Source organism: Xenopus laevis, chromosome 5L (assembly GCF_017654675.1).
Source record: "Xenopus laevis strain J_2021 chromosome 5L, Xenopus_laevis_v10.1, whole genome shotgun sequence".
Taxonomy (NCBI): domain Eukaryota; kingdom Metazoa; phylum Chordata; class Amphibia; order Anura; family Pipidae; genus Xenopus; species Xenopus laevis.
In genome coordinates, this window is record NC_054379.1 from 1,843 (window position 1) to 27,248 (window position 25,406).

Sequence of the window (25,406 nt, forward strand, 5' to 3'; positions counted from 1 at the left end):
ATCCTATCTTTTTTCCAACCCTATCTTTTTCCTACCCTATCTTTTTCCAACCCTATGTTTGTCCAACCCTATCTTTTTCCAACCCTATCTTTTTCCCAACCCTATCTTTTTCCAACCCTATCTTTGTCTAGCCCTATCTTTTATCCAACATTAACTTTTTCCATTCCTATCTTTTTTCCAACCCTATCTTTTTCCAACCCTATCTTTTTTCCAACCCTATCTTTTTCCAACCCTATCTTTTTCCAACCCTATCTTTTTCCAACCCTGTCTTTTTCCAAACCTATCTTTTTTCCAACCCTAACTTTTTCCAATCCTATCTTTTTTCCAACCCTATCTTGTTCCAACCCTATCTTTTTCCAACCCTATCTTTTTTCCAACCCTAACTTTTTCTAATCCTATCTTTTTTCCAACCCTATCTTTTTCCAACCCTATCTTTTTTCCAACCCTATCTTTTTCCAACCCCATCTTTTTTCCAACCCTATCTTTTTCCAACCCTATCTTTTTTCCAACCCTATCTTTTATCCAACCCTATCTTTTTCCAACCCTATTGTTTTTCCAACCCTATCCTTTTTCCAACCCTATCTTTTTTCCAACCCTAACTTTTTACAATCCTATCTTTTTTCCAACCCTATCTTTTTCCTACCCTATCTTTTTTCCAACCCTATGTTTGTCCAACCCTATCTTTTTCCAACCCTATCTTTTTTCCAACCCTATCTTTTTCCAACCCTATCTTTTTTCCAACCCTATCTTTTTCCAACCCTATCTTTTTTCCAACCCTATCTTTTTCCAACCCTATCTTTTTTCCAACCCTAACTTTTTCTAATCCCATCTTTTTTCCAACCCTATCTTTTTCCAACCCTATCTTTTTTCCAACCCTAACTTTTTCCAACACTATCTTTTTCCAACCTATTTGTTTCCAACCCTATCTTTTTTCCAACCCTATCTTTTTCCAACCCTATCTTTTTTCCAACCCTAACTTTTTCCAACCCTATCTTTTTCCAACCCTATCTTTTTTCCAACCCTATCTTTTTCCAACCCTATCTTTTTCCAACCCTATCTTTTTCCAACCCTATCTTTGTCTAGCCCTATCTTTTATCCAACATTAACTTTTTCCATTCCTATCTTTTTTCCAACCCTATCTTTTTCCAACCCTATCTTTTTTCCAACCCTATCTTTTTCCAACCCTATCTTTTTTCCAACCCTATCTTTTTCCAACCCTGTCTTTTTCCAAACCTATCTTTTTTCCAACCCTAACTTTTTCCAATCCTATCTTTTTTCCAACCCTATCTTGTTCCAACCCTATCTTTTTCCAACCCTATCTTTTTTCCAACCCTAACTTTTTCTAATCCTATCTTTTTCCAACCCTATCTTTTTCCAACCCTATCTTTTTTCCAACCCTATCTTTTTCCAACCCTATCTTTTTTCCAACCCTATCTTTTTCCAACCCTATCTTTTTCCAACCCTATCTTTTATCCAACCCTATCTTTTTCCAACCCTATTGTTTTTCCAACCCTATCTTTTCCAACCCTATCTTTTTTCCAACCCTAACTTTTTACAATCCTATCTTTTTTCCAACCCTATCTTTTTCCTACCCTATCTTTTTTCCAACCCTATGTTTGTCCAACCCTATCTTTTTCCAACCCTATCTTTATTCCAACCCTATCTTTTTCCAACCCTATCTTTTTTCCAACCCTATCTGTTTCCAACCCTATCTTTTTCCAACCCTATCTTTTTTCCAACCCTATCTTTTTTCCAACCCTAACTTTTTCTAATCCCATCTTTTTTCCAACCCTATCTTTTTCCAACCCTATCTTTTTTCCAACCCTAACTTTTTCCAACACTATCTTTTTTCCAACCCTATTTGTTTCCAACCCTATCTTTTTTCCAACCCTATCTTTTTCCAACCCTATCTTTTTTCCAACCCTAACTTTTCCAACCCTATCTTTTTTCCAACCCTATCTTTTTCCAACCCTATCTTTTTCCAACCCTATCTTTTTTCCAACCCTATCTTTTTCCAACCCTATCTTTTTTCCAACCCTATCTTTTTCCAACCCTATCTTTTTCCAACCCTATCTTTTTTCCAACCCTATCTTTTTCCAACCCTATCTTTTTTCCAACCCTATCTTTTTTCCAACCCTATCTTGGTCCAACCCTATCTTTTATCCAACATTAACTTTTCCCAATCCTATCTTTTATCCAAGCCTATCTTTTTCCAACCCTATCTTTTTTCCAACCTTATCTTTTTCCAACCTTACCTTTTTCCAACCCTATCTTTTTTCCAACCCTATCTTTTTCCAACCCTATCTTTTTTCCAACCCTATCTTGGCCAACCCTATCTTTTTTCCAACCCTAACTTTTTCCAACCCTATCTTTTTTCCAACCCTAACTTTTTCCAACCCTGCATCTGCCATAGCAGGAAATTTTACCTGGGGTGTTTACGTAAATCCCACCTGGAATACTTGCAGATATTTTTTAACATGCATCGCCCCACAGGTGGAATAAGCAGCCACAACAGGCAAGTTCATCTGATTTTTGACACTTTAGCTCCAACAACAGTTTGCTCCATAAAGTCCTGCCAGTGTTAGCCCTACATAAAATAATGTCACACAATCTATCCCCTTAGTGTTTGATGAATAGTGGAGAGCAACATTTTTGTACAGATCACTAATCCTCTCTTTCCTCTACAGAAAATTATGACAGACTTCCTATCGGTCATTCATCGCCTGGATTTATGGCTACTTAAGGCCAAAGAAACAGGTGGCTATTACAGCCTGTGTCATTCAAAAGGTCTGCAGCTCTTATCCAGACCCCAAAGGCCGGTACAGAGGATTTCTACAGGCATTTGACTATAATGCTTTTGATATGGCTTTGGACTGATGTCTTTTGTGATTTTTTATTTTTCATTGATGTTTGAATTTGTTTATATTTATTATTCTTTATGATTTTTTTCAATAAAAAAATGTACAAAAATTAGTTATTTGTTCTTCTTTTAATCAAACAACATGATACAGTGGACATAGATACACACAAGTATTTGTAACACAAGTTTCCTAAAATGCAGTTGGGAACATATGGGTCTACATTTTATCATACAGTTTTTTTACAACAGGGGGTACTTAGATCATTACAAGACAGGTTTCATAAAGTACACTGGAACACATTACAAACATCGCTTAGCAACAATTACAATTCACAAGTACTGTTCATTTACCATTAGCGGCAGAGGTTGGGGGGGTCAGCTGTTACTATAAGTACACAGAGCATTGGGGGGGTCAGCTGTTACTATAAGTACACAGAGCATTGGGGGGTCAGCTGTTACTAAGTACACAGAGCATTGTGGGGGGTCAGCTGTTACTAAGTACACAGAGCGTTGTGGGGGGTCAGCTGTTACTAAGTACACAGAGCGTTGTGTGGGGTCAGCTGTTACTATAAGTGTGCAGAGCCTTGGGGGGACAGCTGCTACTGCAAAGTGCTTTGGGCTACAGGGTCTGCTAATTTTATTAGTGCATACAGCTGGCATATACAGGGTCAGAGGTCTACATTTTATAATACAGTTTTTTTTACAACAGGGGGTGCTTATATCGTTACAAGACAGGTTTCATAAAGTACACTGGAACACATTACAAACATCGCTTAGCAACAATTACAATTCACAAGTACTGTTACATTCACTATAACATGCACTTTGTCAGATGTTATTACCATGTCTACATGCATCAGTTTTGAAATCTTGACAAATGATGCTGAACATTCAAACTTTTATCTGGTCTCTCTTCTGTTGCAATGTTGTCCGGCATAGTGCTGTTTCTGGGATCCCAACTATAGGTCAATTTGCCCTCCAGTACATCCACCAACATTGGAAATACATGTGCATTGGTTGTGGGCTCATATAATGCTTAAGCAACCTATTTCATTTTGAATTTGGGAAACACAAGTCTATGTCAAAGTGAGCCAACAGGGTCCCCTCCCTCACTGGGCAATCGGACACGAGCTTGCGGTCTATGCACATTTGCATTATGGGCTAGAGCTGTAAGCTTCCATTCCAACCATTGTAAAATGGACTCTTTTAGACCGGTACTTTAGGGAGAAGCTGTTATATACTTCCAATGCAGTGTGGCAAAATTTTGTCATGTGCTCAAGGTCCTTTGTCATTTCTTTGACAGGACTACTTCAGCCAGGGATAAATAGGCTTGAGAGTCTTTTTCATCCATGGTCGCAGACTTCACTCCTCATCTGTGTATTCTTTATGTGTGCATGCATGGTACTTTCTTCCATGATCCTATTCATGCTGATCTGTTATGTGCAGAACAACCGATTGCCATCTTTCGCGCATCATACATAAGTCACCATCACATTTGCTGGAGGACCACCACAGATGGTTTGTTATTGCTGGGATCCATTCAGATATGGCAGAACAGTTTCTCTTTCTGCTTGCAGCAACCAAGCATTTCTTTAAACTCTTGGCATAGTGCCACATATCAAACTCATGTGCAATGCCTTTGCCTTTGTACTTGTCACGCATTATTTTTATAATTCCTGAATGATGGTCTGTTGCTATTGCAGTAACTTTATATGATTGAGCCAATAACCTGTTCAAGTACCTTGTGAATGCAAGTTTTTCCATAGCTGGAGAAGTCTTGGCTTCTGTTACCTGAACAACCTCGAAGTCCACTATTCTCTTTGTGTCCACTTCCATAAAACTGTACACACAATACTTGGCACTGTAACCAGGGCTGTCACATTGTCCATCACCAGCAAGGCACAACTCTATGCCACTGAATGTGTCATGTAGTCTTCTTTGTTCTTGCTGCCAGTGTACATCAATAACTGGAAAAAGTAACTCATGCTGGTATCTGTAGTATGTATTATGGGATATGAATCCAAGCTCCAATAAATCAAACATTTCTCTGACGTTATAAAAATTGCAGCCACTGTATAATATTGCAGCTGAACTTAAAACATTTTCAACTGCAATTCTTCCGATGCAAGGTTGACTTTTCCACAATGTGTAAGTGTGTCCATTCAGGCAAATGACTGACACTGAAACAAATGTGCCTTGTGAAAGTTTTTTAATTTCTATGAACGGAGCATTGCAAATATCTTGATTGTTGCACACAACACTGCTGGATATCTTTCTTATGAAAGAATCAAGACAAGACTCAAAAACAATAAATTTCCGTTCTTTCACAAAGCTCTGCTCATCTTCTTCAATAACAGTCAATGTATCAGTTACTGAAAATTCATTACACTCATCTGTGTCTGGAACATATTCTGGGTCAGAAGCTGTGGAGCACTTTGATGTTACTGTACAACTTAGATCTTCATGTACAGAGCTGTGAAGGTTTGGTGACATTGCAGTGTCATGCAAGGAGCCAACATTCACTAATGGCTGTGAATTTCTAAACCTTTTCATTGGGGTTGATTGTAGTATTCTTGGACATGTGTCATAGATATCATCATGTTCAACCTTCCACTCCTCTCCTTCTGTGTTGAACTCATATTCTGGCCATTGTACAGCTTTATCCATTTGGAAAAGATGCGCTTCGGTGCCTGTGCTGGCATCAACCATTTTAACTTGTGTGGTGGTTAGTAACGGTTGTTCACAAACTGAAGAAGAGTGCATGGCTGTTAGTGAGGGTTGATCACAAACTGAAGAAGAGTGCATGGCTGAAAGTGAGGGTTGATCGCAAACTGAAGAGGAGTTATTCTTTTGGTGCATCTTGTTACTTGATATTATGAAAATGCTTGGTACGGCATCAGCTTTTAGTGATCTTCTCTTGCCTATCACTTTATAGCTGTCAGGGAGCCAGGAGCTCCCTCCAGGGAGGTTGTCTGGATCAAGGAGGAAGCACTCTTGAGGGTACAAGGTCGCGGTATCCAAAGGGTTAAACGGAGAATAGTCAGGATCAGGCAAGAGTTCACAGGCAGGCAGAATACAAACAAAGTCCAAAGTCCAGGCAAAGGGTCAGGATGCAAGGGCAGGAACAAGATTAGGCAATAAGGCACACAGGAAACCCAGGATATGCTTCAGGAAAGTAATCCTATTCTTGGGCGCCATTCTGGTGTCTAGTTGGCGTTTTTATATTCAAATTTGGCGCCATTCTGACGTCATTGACGCTCTCGCGCCGACGTCGGCGCGCTGACGTCATCGCCCGGCGCCGCTACCCACGTGGCGGCCATGGGCGCCGCCATTTTGGGAGCGACGCCGGCAAAGATGGACGCGCCGCCCGGAGCTCCTGGGCCTGCTCCGGGCGGCGATCGTTACAGTACCCCCCCCCTCACGGGGGGCCTCTGGACCACCAGGACTCGGCTTCTGGGGAAACTTGGAATGGAACTCCCTCACCAGACGAGGAGCGTGAACATCACGGTGTCCTTCCCATGAGCATTCTTCAGGACCAAAGCCCTTCCACTGAATGAGGTACTGAAGGGACCCTCTGGAGATTCTGGAGTCCAGGATTTTCTCCACCTCGTACTCGAGTTGACCCTCCACTGAGATGGCAGGAGGAGGAGACTGACCGCCAGAGAACCGGTTGGTGATGGCGGGTTTCACCAGAGACACGTGGAACACGTTGGGAATTCTCATCTCTGGTGGAAGCTGGAGTCTGACAGCCACAGGGTTGATTATCTCCAAGATGGGAAATGGTCCTACGAATTTTGGACCCAACTTGGGAGATGGTATCTTCAACCGGATATTCCTGGAAGAGAGCCAGACATTATCACCCACCTTGTAGAGAGGAGAGGATCTTCGACGACGATCCGCGAAAGTCTTATGAACAAGAGCGCTCTTCTCTAGGTTCAACTTGGTAGCAGCCCAAATAGCAGACATATGGGCTGCGGAATCGTCAGCAGCCGGGACGTCAGATAGCACAAAGTCTTGGGGAAAAGCTTGAGGATGCTGACCATACACATGAACGGAGACCTTCCTGTAGAGGAATGAGAAGCATTATTATGAGCGAATTCCGCCCATGGGAGGAGATCAGACCAGTCATCCTGGCAGAGGGATACGTGGTTCCTCAGGAACTGCTCCAGGGCTTGGTTGACACGTTCAGCTGCCCCATTCGTCTGCGGGTGGTATGCAGATGAAAACTGAAGAACAATTCCCAGGTCTTTGCATGAGGAACGCCAGAACTTGGCAGTAAACTGGGTGCCTCTATCGGAGACGATCTCCACCGGGAAACCATGCAGGCGGAAGATGTACTGGATAAATAGCTGGGACAACTCCACCGCAGAGGGTAACTTCTTCAGAGGGATGAAATGGGCCATTTTGGAGAAGCGATCAATGACAACCCAAATCACAGTGTTCCCACAGGAGGGAGGAAGTTCGACAATGAAGTCCATGGACAGGTGGGTCCAGGGACGGGAAGGAACCGGCAAGGGCTGTAGTAACCCACTGGGGCGGGAGTGACTTGACTTAGATGTGGCACAAACATTACAAGCAGCAACAAAGTCCTTCACATCTTTGCGGATATCAGGCCACCAGACCAGGCGTCGTAAGAGTTCAAGAGTTTTAGCTGGGCCAGGGTGTCCGGCCTGCCTGGAGCAATGGGTCTGTTGCAGGATAGGCAGACGCAGCTCAGGATGAACAAATGCCATCCCAATGGGAGTATCTGAAGGAGCAGAAGACTGACCAGCCAGGATTTGGTCGGCAAACTGTGGATACAGGGAGGCAATAATCTTGACTGGAGGGATGATTGGCTCTTGTCTCTCAGGAGAGCGGTCCACCGGCGTGAAGCTACGAGACAAGGCATCGGCCTTCCGATTCTTGGAGCCTGGGCGATAAGTCAAGATAAAATTAAATCGGGAGAAGAAGAGAGCCCACCTTGCCTGTCTGGGGTTTAGCCTCTTGAGGGACTGGATGAACTCGAGATTCTTATGATCGGTATAAATCTGAACAGGAATCAAAGAACCCTCCAAGAGGTGACGCCACTCTTCAAGAGCAAGTTTAACAGCTAAGAGTTCTCGGTTCCCAACATCGTAGTTCTGCTCTGCGGACGAGAACTTCTTGGAGAAATAAGCACAGGGGTGCAACTTCCCATCGGCGGGATGTCTCTGAGACAGGATGGCTCCGGCTCCGACTTCAGAAGCATCAACTTCGATGCAGAAGGGTAGTTCAGGATTGGGGTGTCGGAGGACAGAAGCGGATGTAAAGGCCTCTTTCAAGGACTGAAAAGCTTCAATGGCAGATGGGGGCCACAAGCTGGGTTTACCCCCTTTCCGGATGAGGGCCAGGATAGGTGCAATGCGGGAAGAGAACCCCCGGATAAACTGTCGATAATAATTAGCAAATCCGATGAATCTTTGGATTGCCTTGGTACTCAGTGGGAGAGGCCACTCCTGGATGGCCGACACTTTCACGGGGTCCATCTCAATTCCCTCAGGAGAGATAATGTACCCTAGGAAGGGGATCTTGGATACCTCGAAGACACACTTCTCCAACTTGGCGAAGAGAGAGTTCTTCCTCAGACGAGAGAGTACCTCCTTCACCTGGGAGCGATGACTTTCAAGGTCCTTGGAGAAGATCAGGATGTCGTCCAAGTATACGACTACGAACCTTCCTAGGAGATCTCGGAACACATCATCAACAAACTCCTGGAAGACGGCAGGGGCATTGCATAGACCGAAGGGCATAACGAGATATTCATAATGCCCATCCCGAGTGTTGAATGCCGTCTTCCATTCGTCACCCTCCCGGATGCGAATGAGGTTGTAGGCCCCCCGGAGATCCAACTTGGAGAAAATCTTTGCCCCTTTCAGCTGGTCAAAGAGCTCGGCAATCAGGGGCAGAGGGTACCTGTTTTTCACGGTGATCTTATTCAGGCCCCGATAGTCTATACAAGGCCGAAGGCCTCCGTCCTTCTTCTCCACAAAGAAGAACCCAGCCCCTGCAGGAGAGGTAGAAGGGCGGATAAACCCCCGCTGGAGATTTTCTTGGATGTACTCCTTCATAGCGGTAGTCTCTGCAGGAGAGAGAGGGTAGGTGCGCCCTCTGGGGGGCATAGCTCCTGGCAGGAGTTCAACCGGACAGTCGTAGGAGCGATGTGGGGGAAGGAACTCTGCAGACTTTTTACAAAACACATCGGAAAATCCCTTGTAAGTGGAGGGCAAAGTCTTTAATTCCGCAGAGGAGACATTCACCTTCTCGAGGGGTTTTGGCGGAAGGCAATGTTGCAGGCAAAATAGACTCCAACGAGAGATCTGCCCAGTGGACCAGTCTATGGTGGGGTTATGCAGACGTAACCATGGAAGACCCAATATTACTGGAGTAGAAGGACAGGGAATGATGAAGAATGAAAGTTTTTCTTGATGCAGCGCCCCAACTTGTACAGATAGTTCCGCCGTGAACTTTGTGACGAATTCAAACTCCAGAGGTTTGTTATCTATGGCGGTAATTCGCAGGGGTGAAGACAATGGAAACAGGGGAATCTTCATGCGTTCGGCAAAAAGGGCATCCATGAAATTGCCATCCGCTCCGGAGTCGAGGAAGGCCCTTTCGAAGATGGACTTACTTGCCAGGTGAATCTGCAAAGGAAGGAGAAGTCTGCGTGAATTTTCTTGATACTTCTCCTGAGACCCTCGAGTGATGCCCCCTACATGAGAAACCTGAGACATACCTCGGGGTACAAAACTCTTGGCTTTGGCAGGACAGGCGTTGGCAAAATGGGAATGCCCACCACAGTATAAACAGAGACCTGCCATACGTCTTCGGAGTCTTTCCTGCTCGGAGAGGTGAGTCTTTCCTACTTGCATAGGTTCCTCCAAGGGAGACATCGACACATGGGTCACAGGAACAGCGGGTGTTTGCAGAATCGGCCTTTGAAAGCGAGGGGCCAACATGGGAGAAAATCGTCTGCTGCGCTCTCTCTCCTCCTGGTGCTCTCTGAGACGGGTGTCCACCTTAATAGATAGAGTAATCAGTCCTTCCAGGGTGTCAGGAGTCTCTCTGGAGACGAGATCATCTTTGATGCGGATGGATAGGCCTTGGTAGTATACAGCCTTGTAAGCGTCATCACACCAGGAAGTCTCCGCCATCAGTGTTCGGAAGTCTATAGCGTACTCATTGACACTGCGGCTTCCCTGCCGGAGCTGCAAGAGACGGGCAGGGGCGTTCGTAACCCGACCTGGAGCATCAAAGACTGTGCGAAAAGCTTGGAGAAAGTCTTTAACATCATAAGTCACCGGGGAATTCTTCTCCCAAAGAGACGTTGCCCACTCCAGTGGCTTGCCTTCCAATCGAGACATCACATAACCCACCTTGGAACGCTCACTTGGAAACTGTGTGGGTTGGAACTCAAATTGAATTTGGCATTGTGTGGCAAATCCCCTGCAGGCTTGTGGGTCCCCACTGAAGCGAGGGGGAGGTGGAATGCGAGGCTCACCTGTCGGGTAGCTTGCGTTCGTAGAGGCTGCCGCCATGGGGGGATCTCCAGTAAGTGGTGCAGCAGAGGGCGTAGAAGGCACTTGAGCTAGCAGGACATCGAGTGCTTGCCCAATGCGAACCTGCTGGTTTTCGTAGTCCTCCATGCGGGATGCCAGTCCGCGGAGCGCTCGTCCGACGTGAGGTGTGGCTTCCTCAGAAGGATCCATGGCCCAAGAATAATGTCAGGGAGCCGGGAGCTCCCTCCAGGGAGGTTGTCTGGATCAAGGAGGAAGCCCTCTTGAGGGTACAAGGTCGCGGTATCCAAAGGGTTAAACGGAGAATAGTCAGGATCAGGCAAGAGTTCACAGGCAGGCAGAATACAAACAAAGTCCAAAGTCCAGGCAAAGGGTCAGGATGCAAGGGCAGGAACAAGATTAGGCAATAAGGCACACAGGAAACCCAGGATATGCTTCAGGAAAGTAATCCTATTCTTGGGCGCCATTCTGGTGTCTAGTTGGCGTTTTTATATTCAAATTTGGCGCCATTCTGACGTCATTGACGCTCTCGCGCCGACGTCGGCGCGCTGACGTCATCGCCCGGCGCCGCTACCCACGTGGCGGCCATGGGCGCCGCCATTTTGGGAGCGACGCCGGCAAAGATGGACGCGCCGCCCGGAGCTCCTGGGCCTGCTCCGGGCGGCGATCGTTACAATAGCTTTCGTTACTAAAGTGATCACTGCATACACGATAAGAACTCACTTTCTTGTTATCCAATATCGTTTGGGCAAATCCGTCAATCTCACCAAAATGTTGATTTGTATGTAGTGCGATCTGACGAAGCCACCTTTTAATCTTCATTAGACATACTGGAAAGTTGTGCATTATGATGCCTTTAGAGGACTGCAGTGAGAGCAGCCACTCACAATGCAGCTGGGCATGATTTCTACTAAGAAAAAAAAATATGTAAGCATGTACCCAAAATCAGCATTGTTATAGTATACACCTACAACGGTGTACCCACACACTTGCACCATGTGGAAGTGACCCCGATAATCTCTGCCTTGACTCCTCCCTTCACCATTGTTTTGATAATAAAACACTAGTAAAACACAGTTCATTGTGTCTATTTATAACATTTTATTTATACTGTATATTTGACAGGAAATGTGTAAAGAACAATAACATTTATCAGTAATATTTTTCAGTGATGCACTTATTGTTATAGCAGACCCCAGACCATGTGTCCCACCCATGTATGAAATAATAATAATTGTAGCAGACCCCAGACCTTTGGCCCCATTACAGTAATAACAGATCCCAGACTATGTTCCACCCCCTCCAAAGAATGTAAGTAGTAGCAGCCCTTCCCCCAAAAAACACACTAGTAAAATGCAGTTCATTGTGTCTTTTATAATATTTTATTGATATATTTACCACAAAATATGTAAAGAACAATATAATTTATTATTTGTAAGTGATGCCTTTAGTTATAGCAGGCCCCCCACCCCCCAGTGAATACTATAATAGTAGTGACTGACCCCAGACCTGATGAAATACATCAATTCGAAGAAATGCCCATCACACAAGTAGTACCAAAATAACAGACCTCAGATCAGTGAAGTCCAGTTGACTGTCAAAGAAAACCTGGAAAGATGCAACCGATTCGATCTGCGAAGATGATCCAAGTAACACTATCCAAGTGAAGTGTTCCAGAAGAAGCAATCCAGACAAAGTGATCCAGAAGAAGCAATCCACTCCCTAGGAGTGCAATATAGAAATGTATTCAGAAAAGGTTATTGACATATATAACACAAAATGTGTAAACAAAAACATTTATCAGTAAGTAAGGCACATATAGTTATAAAAGACCCGTACCATGCCCCCCCAAAAAAACACAAGTAAAATGTGTATAGAACAATATAATATATTATTAGTAAGTGATGCCCTTAGTTATAGCAGACCCCCCATTGTATTCTATAATATTAGCGGCTGACCCCAAACCGGATGAAATACATCAATTCGAATGAATGCCTATTCACAAAAATGGTACCATAATAACAGACCTCAGATCAGTGGGGACCCGAAATTGATGCAGAGTTGAATGTCAAAGGAACTCTGGAAACCAGGAAGATGCAACCGATTCGATCTGTGAAGATGATCCAAGTAACGTGATCCAAGTGAAGTGTTCCAGAAGAAGAGATCCAAGTGAAGCATTCCAGAAGAAGCGATCAAATCCCTGTGAGCTGCAATGCAGAAACTTATTTAGAAAATTGTATTGATATATATACCACAAATTGTGTGAAGAACAGTTATCAGTTATAGACCAGGTGCCCCACCTCCCAATGTATCCAATAATAGTAGAAGTGAAGCGATCCAAGTTGAAGTCAGGAAGATGCAACAGATTCGATCTGTGAAGACGATCCAAGCAAAGCGATCTAGGTGGAGCGATCCAGATGAAGTATCCAATCCCTATAAGCACAACATAGAAAATTATTTATAAAATGTTTCATTTATAAAATGTGTAAAGAACAAACAGACCCCAGACCAGGTATCCCCCCTGCTATATGTACCAATAATAAAACCAGACCCCAGATAAGGTATCCCCCTGCTATATGTACCAATAATAAAACCAGACCAGGTGGCCCCCCTGCTTTATGTACCAATAATAAAAACAAACCCCAGACCAGGTATCCCCCCTGCTTTATTGCAGCAATAATAAATACAGACCCCAGACCAGGTGGCCCCCCTGCTTTATGTACCAATAATAAAATCAGACCCCAGACCAGGTACCCCTCCTGCTTTATGTACCAATAATAAAAAGCAGACCCCATAACCCTGTGGCCTCAGCTCTATAAAGCTATTAGTAAATAATAGTAAGTAGACCCAAGACCATGGCCCAAATTAGCAATAGCTAAAGGCAATGACAACATCATCAGAACCCAGACAATGAGAGGATTAGAGGGACCCAGACCTGTAGAAACCTGGGACATATACTATTGGATCAGAAGAATCCAGACAATGAGAGGATTAGAGGGCCCACACATGTGGCATCTCACCACATACACTAATAGTATGTCTGCAATACAATGCATGTGGCCCCAATGTATGCACTAATAATAGTAATATCAGACCACAGTGCCCCCTCTATCTACTGCAGTAACCATGTGCCCCCCCTCTATACAGCTGTTGGTATCCCCCCTGCTATATGTACCAATAATAAAACCAGACCTGAGACCAGGCAGCCCCCCTGCTATATGTACCAATAATAAAATCAGACACCAGACCAGGTGGCCCCCCTGCTATATGTACCATTAATAAAACCAGACCCCAGACAAGGTATCCCCCCTGCTTTATGTACCAATAATAAAATCAGACCCCAGACCAGGTATCACCCCTGCTTTATTGAAGCAATAATAAAATCAGACCCCAGACCAGGTATCCCCCTGCTATATGTACCAATAATAAAAACAGACACCAGACCAGGTATCCCCCCTGCTTTATTGCAGCAATAATAAATCCAGAACCCAGACCAGGCGGCCTCCCTGCTATATGTACCAATAATAAAATCAGACCCTATAACCCTGTGGCCTCAGCTCTATAAAGCTATTAGTAAATAATAGTAAGTAGACCCCAGACCATGGCCCAAATTAGCAATAGCTAAAGGCAAAGACAATATCATCAGAACCCAGACAATGAGAGGATTAGAAGGCCCAGACATGTGGCATCTCACCACATACACTAATAGGATGTCTGCAATACAATACATGTGGCCCCAATGTATGCACTAATAATAGCAATATCAGACCACAGAGACCCCCCTATCTACTGCAGTAACCATGTGCCCCCCACTCTATACAGCTATTAGTATCCCCCCTGTTATATGTACCAATAATAAAACCAGACCCGAGACCAGGCAGCCTCCCTGCTGTATTGCAGCAATAATGAAACCAGACCCCAGACCAGGCGGCCCCCTGCTATATGTACCAATAATAAAACCAGACCCCAGACCAGGCGGCCCCCCTGCTATGTACCAATAATAAAATCAGACCCCAGAACAGGTATCCCCCCTGTTTTATTGAAGCAATAATAAAATCAGACCCCAGACCAGGTATCCCCCCCTGCTATATGTACCAATAATAAAACCAAACCCCAGACTAGGGCCCCCCCTGCTTTATGTACCAATAATAAGATCAGACCCCAGTTAGGCGACCCCCCTGCTTTATGTACCAAAAATAAAACCAGACCCAAGACCAGGTATCCCCCCTGCTTTATTGCAGCAATAATAAATCCAGACCCCAGAATAGGCAGCCCCCTGCTATATGTACCAATATTAAAATCAGACCCCAGACCAGGTATCCCCCCTGCTTTATGTACCAATAATAAAGAGCAGACCCCCAAACCCAGTGGCCTCAACTCTATAAAGCTATTAGTAAATGATAGTAAATAGACCCCAGACCATGGCCCAAATAAGCAATAGCTAAAGGCAATAACAATATCATCAGAACCCAGACCTGTAGACACCTGTGACATATACTATTGGATCAGCAGAACCCAGACAATGAGAGGATTAGAGGGCCCCAGACCTGTAGACACCTGTGACATATACTATTGTATCAGAAGAATCCAGACAATGAGAGGATTAGAGGGCCCAGACATGTGGCATCTCACCACATACACTAATAGGATGTCTGCAATACAATGCATGTGGCCCCAATGTATGCACTAATAATAGTAATATCAGACCTCAGAGCCCCCCCTATCTACTGCAGTAACCATGTGCCCCCACTCTATACAGCTATTAGTTTCCCCCTGCTATATGTACCAATAATAAAACCAGTCCCCAGACCAGGTGGCCCCCCTGCTATATGTACCATTAATAAAACCAGACCCCAGACCAGGTATCCCCCCTGCTTTATTGCAGCAATAATAAAATCAGACCCCAGACCAGGTATCCCCCCTGCTATATGTACCAATAATAAAATCAGACCCCAGACCAGGTATCCCCTCTGCTATATGTACCAAAAATAAAACCAGACCCCAGACCAGGTATCCCCCCTGCTATATTTACCAATAATAAAACCAGACCCCAGACCAGGTATCCCCCCTGCTATATGTACCAATAATAAAATCAGACCCCAGACCAGGTATCCCCCCTGCTATATGTACCAATAATAAAAAGCAGACCCCCAAACCCTGTGGAATCAGCTCTATAAAGCTATTAGTAAATAATAGTAAGTAGACCCCAGACCATGGCCCAAATTAGCAATAGCTAAAGGCAATGACAATATCATCAGAACCCAGACAATGAGAGGATTACAGGGCCCCAGACCTGTAGACACCTGTGACATATACTATTGGATCAGAAGAATCCAGACAATGAGAAGATTAGAGGGCCCAGACATGTGGCATCTCACCACATACACTAATAGGATGTCTGCAATACAATGCATGTGGCCCCAATGTATGCACTAATAATAGTAATATCAGACCTCAGAGCCCCCCCGATCTACTGCAGTAACCATGTGCCCCCCACTCTATGAAGGTATTGGTATCCCCCCTGCTATATGTACCAATAATAAAACCAGACCCGAGACCAGGCAGCCCCCCTGCTTTATTGCAGCAATAATAAAATCAGACCCCAGACCAGATGGCCCCCCTGCTTTATGTACCAATAATAAAACCAGACCCCAGAACAGGTATCCCCCCGGCTTTATTGCAGCAATAATAAATCCAGACCCCAGACCAGGTGGCCCCCCTGCTATATGTACCAATAATATAATCAGACCCCAGACCAGGTATCCCCCCTGCTTTATGTACCAATAATAAAAAGCAGACCCCATAAACCTGTGGCCTCAGCTCTATAAAGCTATTAGTAAATAATAGTAAGTAGACCCAAGACCATGGCCCAAATTAGCAATAGCTAAAGACAATGACAATATCATCACAACCCAGACATTGAGAGGATTAGAGGGCCCCAGACCTGTAGACACCTGTGACATATACTATTGGATCAGAAGAATCCAGACAATGAGAAGATTAGAGGGCCCAGACATGTGGCATCTCACCACATACACTAATAGGATGTCTGCAATACAATGCATGTGGCCCCAATGTATGCACTAATAATAGTAATATCAGACCATAGAGCCCCCCCCATCTACTGCAGTAACCATGTGCCCCCCACTCTATACAGCTATTAGTATCCCCCCTGCTATATTTACCAATAATAAAACCAGACCCCAGACCAGGCGCCCCCCCTGCTGTATTGCAGCAATAATAAAACCAGACCCCAGACCAGGCGGCCCCCCTGCTATATGTACCAATAATAAAACCAGTCCCCAGACCAGGCGCCCCCCTGCTATGTACCAATAAACAAATCAGACCCCAGAGCTGGTATCCCCCCTGCTTTATTGAAGCACTAATAAAATCAGACCCCAGACCAGGTATCCCCCCTGCTATATGTACCAATAATAAAACCAAACCCCAGACTAGGGGGCCCCCTGCTTTATGTACCAATAATAAAATCAGACCCCAGACCAGGCGACCCCCCTGCTTTATGTACCAATAATAAAACCAGACCCCAGACCAGGTATCCCCCCTGCTTTATTGCAGCAATAATAAAATCAGACCCCAGACCAGGTATCCCCCTGCTTTATGTACCAATAATAAAAAGCAGACCCCCAAACCCTGTGGCCTCAGCTCTATAAAGCTATTAGTAAACAATAGTAAGTAGACCCCAGACCATGGCCCAAATAAGCAATAGCTAAAGGCAATGACAATATCATCAGAACCCAGACAATGAGAGGATTAGAGGGCCCCAGACCTGTAGACACCTGTGACATATACTATTGTATCAGAAGAATAGAGACAAAGAGAGGATTAGAGGACCCAGACATATGGCATCTCACCACATACACTAATAGGATGTCTGCAATACAATGCATGTGGCCCCAAAGTATGCACTAATAATAGTAATATCAGACCACAGAGCCTCCCCTATCTACTGCAGTAACCATGTACCCCCCACTCTATACAGCTATAGGTATCCCCCCTGCTATATGTCCCAATAATAAAACCAGACCCCAGACCAGGTATCACCCCTGCTTTATTGCAGCAATAATAAATCCAGACCCCAGACCAGGTGGCCCCCCTGCTTTATGTACCAATAATAAAAAGCAGACCCCCAAACCCTGTGGACTCAGATCTATAAAGCTATTAGTAAATAATAGTAAGTAGACCCCAGACCATGGCCCAAATTAGCAATAGCTAAAGGCAATGACAATATCATCAGAACCCAGACAATGAGAGGATTAGAGGGCCCCAGACCTGTAGACAACTGTGACATATACTATTGGATCAGAAGAATCCAGACAATGAGAAGATTAGAGGGCCCAGACATGTGGCATCTCACCACATACACTAATAGGATGTCTGCAATACAATGCATGTGGCCCCAATGTATGCAATAATAATAGTAATATCAGACCACAGAGCCCCCCCCAGCTACTGCAGTAACCATGTGCCCCCCACTCTATACAGCTATAGGTATCCCCCCTGTTATATGTACCAATAATAAAACCAGACCCGAGACCAGGCAGCCCCCCTGCTATATTGCAGCAAAAAAAAAAACTCAGACCCCAGACCAGGTGCCTCCCCTGCTTTATGTACCAATAATAAAACCAGACCCCAGACCAGGTATCCCCCCTGCTTTATTGCAGCAATAATAAATCCAGACCCCAGACCAGGTGGCCCCCTGCTTTATGTACCAATAATAAAAAGCAGACCCCCAAACCCTGTGGACTCAGCTCTATAAAGCTATTAGTAAATAATAGTAAGTAGACCCCAGACCATGGCCCAAATTAGCAATAGCTAAAGGCAATGACAATATCATCAGAACCCAGACAATGAGAGGATTAGAGGGCCCAAGACCTGTAGACAACTGTGACATATACTATTGGATCAGAAGAATCCAGACAATGAGAAGATTAGAGGGCCCAGACATGTGGCATCTCACCACATACACTAATAGGATGTCTGCAATACAATGCCTGTGGCCCCCATGTATGCACTAATAATAGTAATATCAGACCACAGAGCCCCCCCCAGCTACTGCAGGAACCATGTGCCCCCCACTCTATACAGCTATTAGTATCCCGCCTGCTATATGTTCCAATAATGAAACCAGACCCCAGACCAGGTGGCCCCCCTGCTATATGTACCAATAATAAAATCAGACCCCAGACCATGTATCCCCCCTGCTTTATGTACCAATAATAAAACCAGACCCCAGACCAGGTATACCCCTTCTATATGTACCAATATTAAAATCAGACCCCAGACCTGGTATCCCCCCTGCTATATGTACTAATAATAAAATCAGACCCCAGACCAGGTATCCCCCCTGCTATATGTACCAATAATAAGATCAGACCCCAGTTAGGCGACCCCCCTGCTTTATGTACCAATAATAAAATCAGACCCCAGACCATGTATCCCCCCTGCTTTATGTACCAATAATAAAACCAGACCCCAGACCAGGTATACCCCTTCTATATGTACCAATATTAAAATCAGACCCCAGACCAGGTATCCCCCCTGCTATATGTACCAATAATAAAATCAGACCCCTGACCAGGTATCCCCCCTGCTATATGTACCAATAATAAAACCAGACCCTAGACCAGGCAGACCTCATATCAGGACCAAAATAACAGACCTCAGATCAGGACCAAAATAACAGACCTCAGGTGACCCAAAAGTGAAGCAGTGATCCTGTCCTGTGTGAAGATTCAGCATTCCTGTCAGCAGCCTGTTCCTGTCAGCAGCCTGTTCCTGTCAGCAGTGAAGAGAGAGCAGCCAAAATAAGCATCCGCTCCCTTGGAGATGCAGCCGGGAAATGAAGCCGCACTACCGACGCCATCTGAAAACTCGGTTGCTATGTGACGTCACTTCCGGAAGTGATGTCACAAAACAGGAAGTTGGTCCCGGAAGAGAGCCACAGCAGCGCGCACGTACAGAAGATGAAGAAGAACAAGGAAGAAGATGGCAGAGACCCCTTGGACACCATGGGACAGTGCCAGTTTGAGATTTCTCCAACCTCTTACCCTTACAGCAGGAAAGATCAGCATATTGTAGGTAAGTTATGTATATACATTAGTTTTTTTAAATTATGAAAAATGATGTTACTGGTCTTAAAGCACTATGCATTCCCAACAAAAATGCAACAGAAAAATGTTCAGGTTACAGTTCAACACCTTCACTGTAGAACATGCAGGGTGCAGTTCAGCAAATACACTGCAAAACATTCAGGGTCCCCCCCCTCTGGTTGCTCACCATCAAGGGAAACACTCACCCTCTGGAACTTCAGAGCATTTGGGCTTCACACTCAGCCCTGCTGGCTTCCCCTCCAACCTCTGTAGCTCTCTTGCTGGCAGCAAAGCTCCTTCTGCCAGGCAGTGTCTCTCACAACACCACACTTCCCTCCACTCTAGGAGGTGTTTGGAGAGCCCTAAACTGTGCTCACACAGTCCTTTTACATTGCCAGGTAGATCCTCCCTCAGCTGCCACTTTATTACCTGGCTGAGAGGGAATATTAACCCTACCTGGGCCGAGTATCCCTCTACAAAACCTAAATGTACTCTTTTCCATTTACTTTCCTGGAAGACAGTAGTGTTTAACCCTAACCCTGTCACATATCCTCCCCCTCTGTTTTGACCCTGGGGCAGAACATTTCATAGACAAACAGAGAACACAGATAATATATTTTACATGAAGCAAAGAATGAATAGTTAATAGGCCTACATGGACAGTCTGTATATTCTGGAAATTGCCAGGGTGGTTGTTGGAAGTCAGACATTCACTATTTTATTAGGTCTATGGGGGACTGTTTGGGATTCTGTGTAGTTCAAATGTCAGGGCCTACTGTGTATTTCAGTTTTGGATTGATAGTGAAAGACCAGGTATGAGGATACAGAGACAGAGACACAGCTTTCTGAATTCGGTGTCTACATATGCACAGTGTATGTTACATCGATTGGAATACGAATACATAGAACAGAGAGAATATTGTGAATTGAATGTATAAACAGTAAAGAATCTAGACAGGGTGCAGCATGACACAAAACAGAAAGAAAGTTGGGTATACAGAACACAGAAGGTATCATAAATGACAGGTATGGAACAGAAAAGCCAGAAATATACAAACGCAATTGCAATAGGGAGCAACAGTGTATGTGTACAATAGCCAGGCAGAGCTAAGCAAGTACACAGAACAGAGAAACAAATGGGTACAGGTCTGGACTGTGAGTCAAAACAAGCCCTGGCATTTAAACTGCACAGAGGACCAAACAGCCCCCCACCGGCCCAATAAATAGTGTCTATGGCATCTTACAGCAGACCCTTTGGCATTTGCCAGAACCCACAGATTGCCAGTCTGGGCCTGAATGGGTGTAGGACTCAAAGAGCAAATAGTGAACAGGCCAGGACTTGCAATCAGGCCTGGACTGGCAATCTGTTGGTTCTGGCAAATGCCGGAGGGGCTGCTGTATGATTCAATAGAAAGTTACCATATTGTGGGCTGGTAGGGGGCTGTTTGGGCCTCTGTGTACTTAGAATGGCAGGGCCTATTTTGACTCCCAGTCCAGGCCTGCTTGCAATTAGTACATTAGGGAAATGCCAGGGTGGTTGCTGTTAATTACCATAAAGTTCAGTATTTGTGGAGTATGAGGGGAATGTCAGTGTGCACAAAAGCCATATTCTAGCAGATAGCATCATAAAAAAACACAGTAATAGCAATAAAAAATGACAGTAAAAAAAAACAGTGTTACACGACTAAAACGTCGAGCCAGAAAAATACAGAAACAAAGAACAGAATGAACAGAGAATAAATTGGATATAGAGAGCACAGAATGTGTAGTAAATAATTGTGAAAATGTGTTGATTTTGCAGTACCTGAAATGACAGACCATATGGGGGTCTTCTTTTTGGGGCCACTATATGCCACATGCTTGGGTACACCTATACATATTGGGCATCAAACTCTTCAGAGGACCCTAGGCTTTCATATTTGGGGTGATTTCTCTTGATACCTAAAAGTATGTGGGTAATACCAGGGCCGGACTGGGAGTAAAAAGCAGCCCGGGCAAAAAACATCAAAGCAGCCCACATGTAAACACACAATGGTTTTGTACTCATCCACACATATAATGTATAATGTACCCCAAAACTCATAACAGATGGCACAAAGGCATTTCCGAGTATAATACCCCAGAACTCATAGGAAGAAGGCACAAAAACAATTCCGTGTATATCAGTCCTATTTTTTTGATAGTTAAAAATCAGAATGGCTATTTAAGGGAAGAAAAGGGTGAATGGTGTCACAGTGGGAAAACAGAGGAAAGCCAGCCAAATCCTTGCAACAGTTTTCATAAGGGAATTTTGGGGAACTGAACATAGTAAAGTCATAAACACCATAAGGCAGAAGAAATTAAAGGGGATTTGTATCCAGCATTCATCTGCACTGATTGTTGGGGTGGGAGAAAGGGAATCTGCAAATTAGGGAAGTACCATTCTGCCTTTTGGTCTGTTACACAGTTAGATCAGGTTGAAAAAAGACAAAGTCCATCACGTCCAACCCCTCCAAATGAAAACCCAGGCCCATACACACACCCCTCCCTACTGTCACATAAATTATATATACCCATATCTATACTAACTATAGAGTTTAGTATCACATTAGCCTTTGTATTATGTCTGTCCAAAAAATCTGTCCCTCTTATAGTCATTAACTGAATCAGCATCACAACATCACCCGGCAGTGCTTTCCCCAACCTCACTGTCCTCACTGTGATGAACCCCCTACTCTGTTCCTTTAAATGAAACTTATTTTCCTCTAGTCTGAAGGGGAGGCCTCTGGTACGGTGATTCTCTTTATGGGTAAAAAGGGCCCCTGCTATTTGTCTATAATGTCCTCTAATGTACTTGTAAAGTCTAATCATGTCCCCTCACAAGCGCCTTTTTTTCCAGAGACAACAACCCCAACCTTGTCAGTCTCCTCTCATAATTTAACTCTTCCCTCCCTCTAACCAGTTTAGTTGCACTTAGTCTCTGCACTCTCTCCAGCTCATTTATATCCCTCTTAAGGACTGGAGTCCAAAACTGCCCCCATACTCCAGATGAGGCCTTACCAGGGACCTATAAAGAGGCATAATTATGTTTCATCCCTTGAGTTAATGACCTTTTTTATACAAGACAGAACTTTATTTGCTTTAGTAGCCACAGAATGACACTGCCCAGAATTAGACAACTTGTTATCTACAAAAACCCCTAGATCCTTCTCATTTAAGGAAACTCCCAACACACTGCCATTTAGTGTATAACTTGCATTTATATTATTTTTGCCAAAGTACATAACCTGCATTTATCAACATTGAACCTCATTTTCCAGTTTGCTGCCCAGTTTTCCAACTTAGACAAATCACTCTGCAAAGTGGCAGCATCCTGCATGGAACTTATAGTTCTGCACAATTCCAAAACCCACCAGCACACCAGCCCTCTCATGCCAAAATTGGTCCGGTGCTCAGTAAAAAAAGGGGAATTGGCACCCTCAGCAATACGTGATAAAAAGAAAATTACCGGCACTCAGGACTCCATGCAAGTGGGCCAGGCACTGCATGTTTATTAAACGTAATGTCAGTCTAACAAATGGGTACGCCCCTGAAATGTTACATTTAATAAACACGCAGTGCCTGGCCCGCTCGCATGGAGTCCTGAGTGCTGGTAATTTTCTTCTTATCAATTATAATGAACTTGTCCCTATCTCAAGTGACTCTAGACAGCACAGGTGACTGTCAAGTGACTGACCCGGGAGGACAAGCAACCCCAAGACAGCTGGGGGGAGAAGGGGTCAGACAACCCCCCCCAAACACACACACACAGAGCTCAGTAAACTGGCAGTTGTAAGGAAACAGAAAAGGGCAGCCATGGAAGCAGACTAATAATCCTCAACCCAGTCTATAACACACAAATGATACATTCCAGCTGAAATCCCTGTAATTCTCATGAGGAGGTCAGTCCCCCCACTTCATTCCCTGACCCCCCCCATATTCCTTCTGCCCAGAGACTGCCCTATTACCAACATCCAGACAAGGGGCCTTTGCATTTCATGATAGCACAACTCACAAAACATATTTCTGCAGCTGTGCTGTCTCCTGTACGTCTCCTAAAAATCGCCTCTCAGCTGACAGGCTGCAAACAGCATACGGTGCAATGTGTTGCTCACTCTGCAATCCACTGATCATGTCTGCTGTTTGTACTGCAGCCTGCTAGCCGAGAGCCGATTGTTAGGAGCCGTACAGGAGACAGCACAGCTGCAGAAAGATCCGTGTCACTGCTCCACAAAGGGCTGGGGGAAGGGGACTTGGTCGGGTACTGAAAGTTACAAATCCCCAACAATAAGATCAGGAGCGGCCCACTTAATAAAAAACAGAGTGGCCCGTTTAGACCAATTATCAGTCCGGGCCTGGGTAATACGATGCTGCAGGCTAGGAATTTTGAAGTGATTTTTGGAAATGTCACCAAAATCAGAAAATTTATGAATGGTTTGCGGCTTAGTACTTTGTAGTACAAAGACATGCATACCCAATTTAGATTCGTGGGAATGTGTACTTTCCGAAAATATATGTTTTTCTGGGGTGAACGTACTTTTTTCTACTTTTGCCCCCCCCAAAACGATGTAAATGTGTTGCTTTTGCAGTACCTGAAATGACAGACCATATAGGGGGTCTTCATTTTGGTGCCCCTAAATGCCACGTGCTTGGGTACACCTATACATATTGGGCATCAAACTGTTCAGAGTACTCTAGGCTTTCATATTTGTGGTGATTTCTCTTGATACCTAAAGTTATGTGGGTAATACAATGCTGCAGGTTAGAAATTTTGAGGTGATTTTTGGAAATGTCACCAAAATCACCAAATTTAGGAATGATTTGCGGCTTTTTACTTTGGAGTACAATGACATGCATACCCAATTTAGATTTGTGGTAATGTGTACTTTCCGAAAATATGTTTTTCTGGGGTGAACGTACTTTTTTCTACTTTTGCCCCCCAAAAACAATGTAAATGTATTGATTTTGCAGAACCTGAAATGACAGACCATATGGTGGTCTTCTTTGTGGGGCACCTATATGCCACGTGCTTGGGTACACCTATACATATTGGGCATCACACTGTTCCTAGGACCCCAGGCTTTCATATTTGGGGTGATTTGTCTTGATATCTAAAAGTATGTGGGTAATACGATGCTGCAGGGTAGAAATTTTGAGGTGATTTTTGGAAATGTCACCAAAAATACCAAATTTAGGAATGGTTTGCGGCTTGGGACATTGGAGTAGAAAGACACACATACCAAATTTAGATTTGTGGGAATGTGTATTTTCTGAAAATATATGTTTTTCTGTGGTGAACAAACTTTTTTCTACTTTTGCCCCTCAAAACGATGTAAATGTGATGATTTTGCAATACCTGAAATGACAGACCATATGGTGGTCTTCTTTTTAGGGACCCCTATATGCCACGTGCTTGGGTACACCTATACATATTGGGGATCAAACTGTTCAGAGGACCCTAGGCTTTCATATTTGGGGTGATTTGTCTTGATACCTAAAAGTATGTGGGTAATACGATGCTGCAGGCTAGAAATTTTGAAGTAATTTTTGGAAATGTCACCAAAAATACCAAATTTAGGAATGGTTTGTGGCTTGGGACGTTGGAGTACAAAGACACGCATACCCAATTTAGATTCGTGGCAATGTGTACTTTCCGAAAATATATGTTTTTCTGGGGTGAATGTACTTTTTTCTACTTTTGCCCCCTCAAAACAATGTAAATGTGTTGATTTTGCAGTACCTGAAATGACAGACCATATAGGGGGTCTCCTTTTTGGTGCCCCTATATGCCACGTGCTTGGGTACACCTAAACATATTGGGCATCAAACTGTTCAGAGGACCCCAGGCTTTCATATTTGGGGTGATTTGTCTTGATACCTAAAAGT

The 25,406-nt window shown here is 44.2% G+C and overlaps 1 long non-coding RNA gene across 1 annotated transcript; it reads right to left on the reverse strand.

Moving 5' to 3' along the window:
* Positions 1-11,098: 11,098 nt before the first annotated feature.
* On the reverse strand, positions 11,099-19,645 carry LOC108705770. The gene is made up of 4 exons (XR_005961158.1): positions 19,099-19,645; positions 12,693-12,825; positions 12,420-12,599; positions 11,099-12,114 (listed from the first exon to the last, which is right to left on the reverse strand). It is a non-coding gene; the product is annotated as an uncharacterized LOC108705770 (long non-coding RNA).
* Between the last annotated feature and the right edge of the window lie 5,761 nt (positions 19,646-25,406).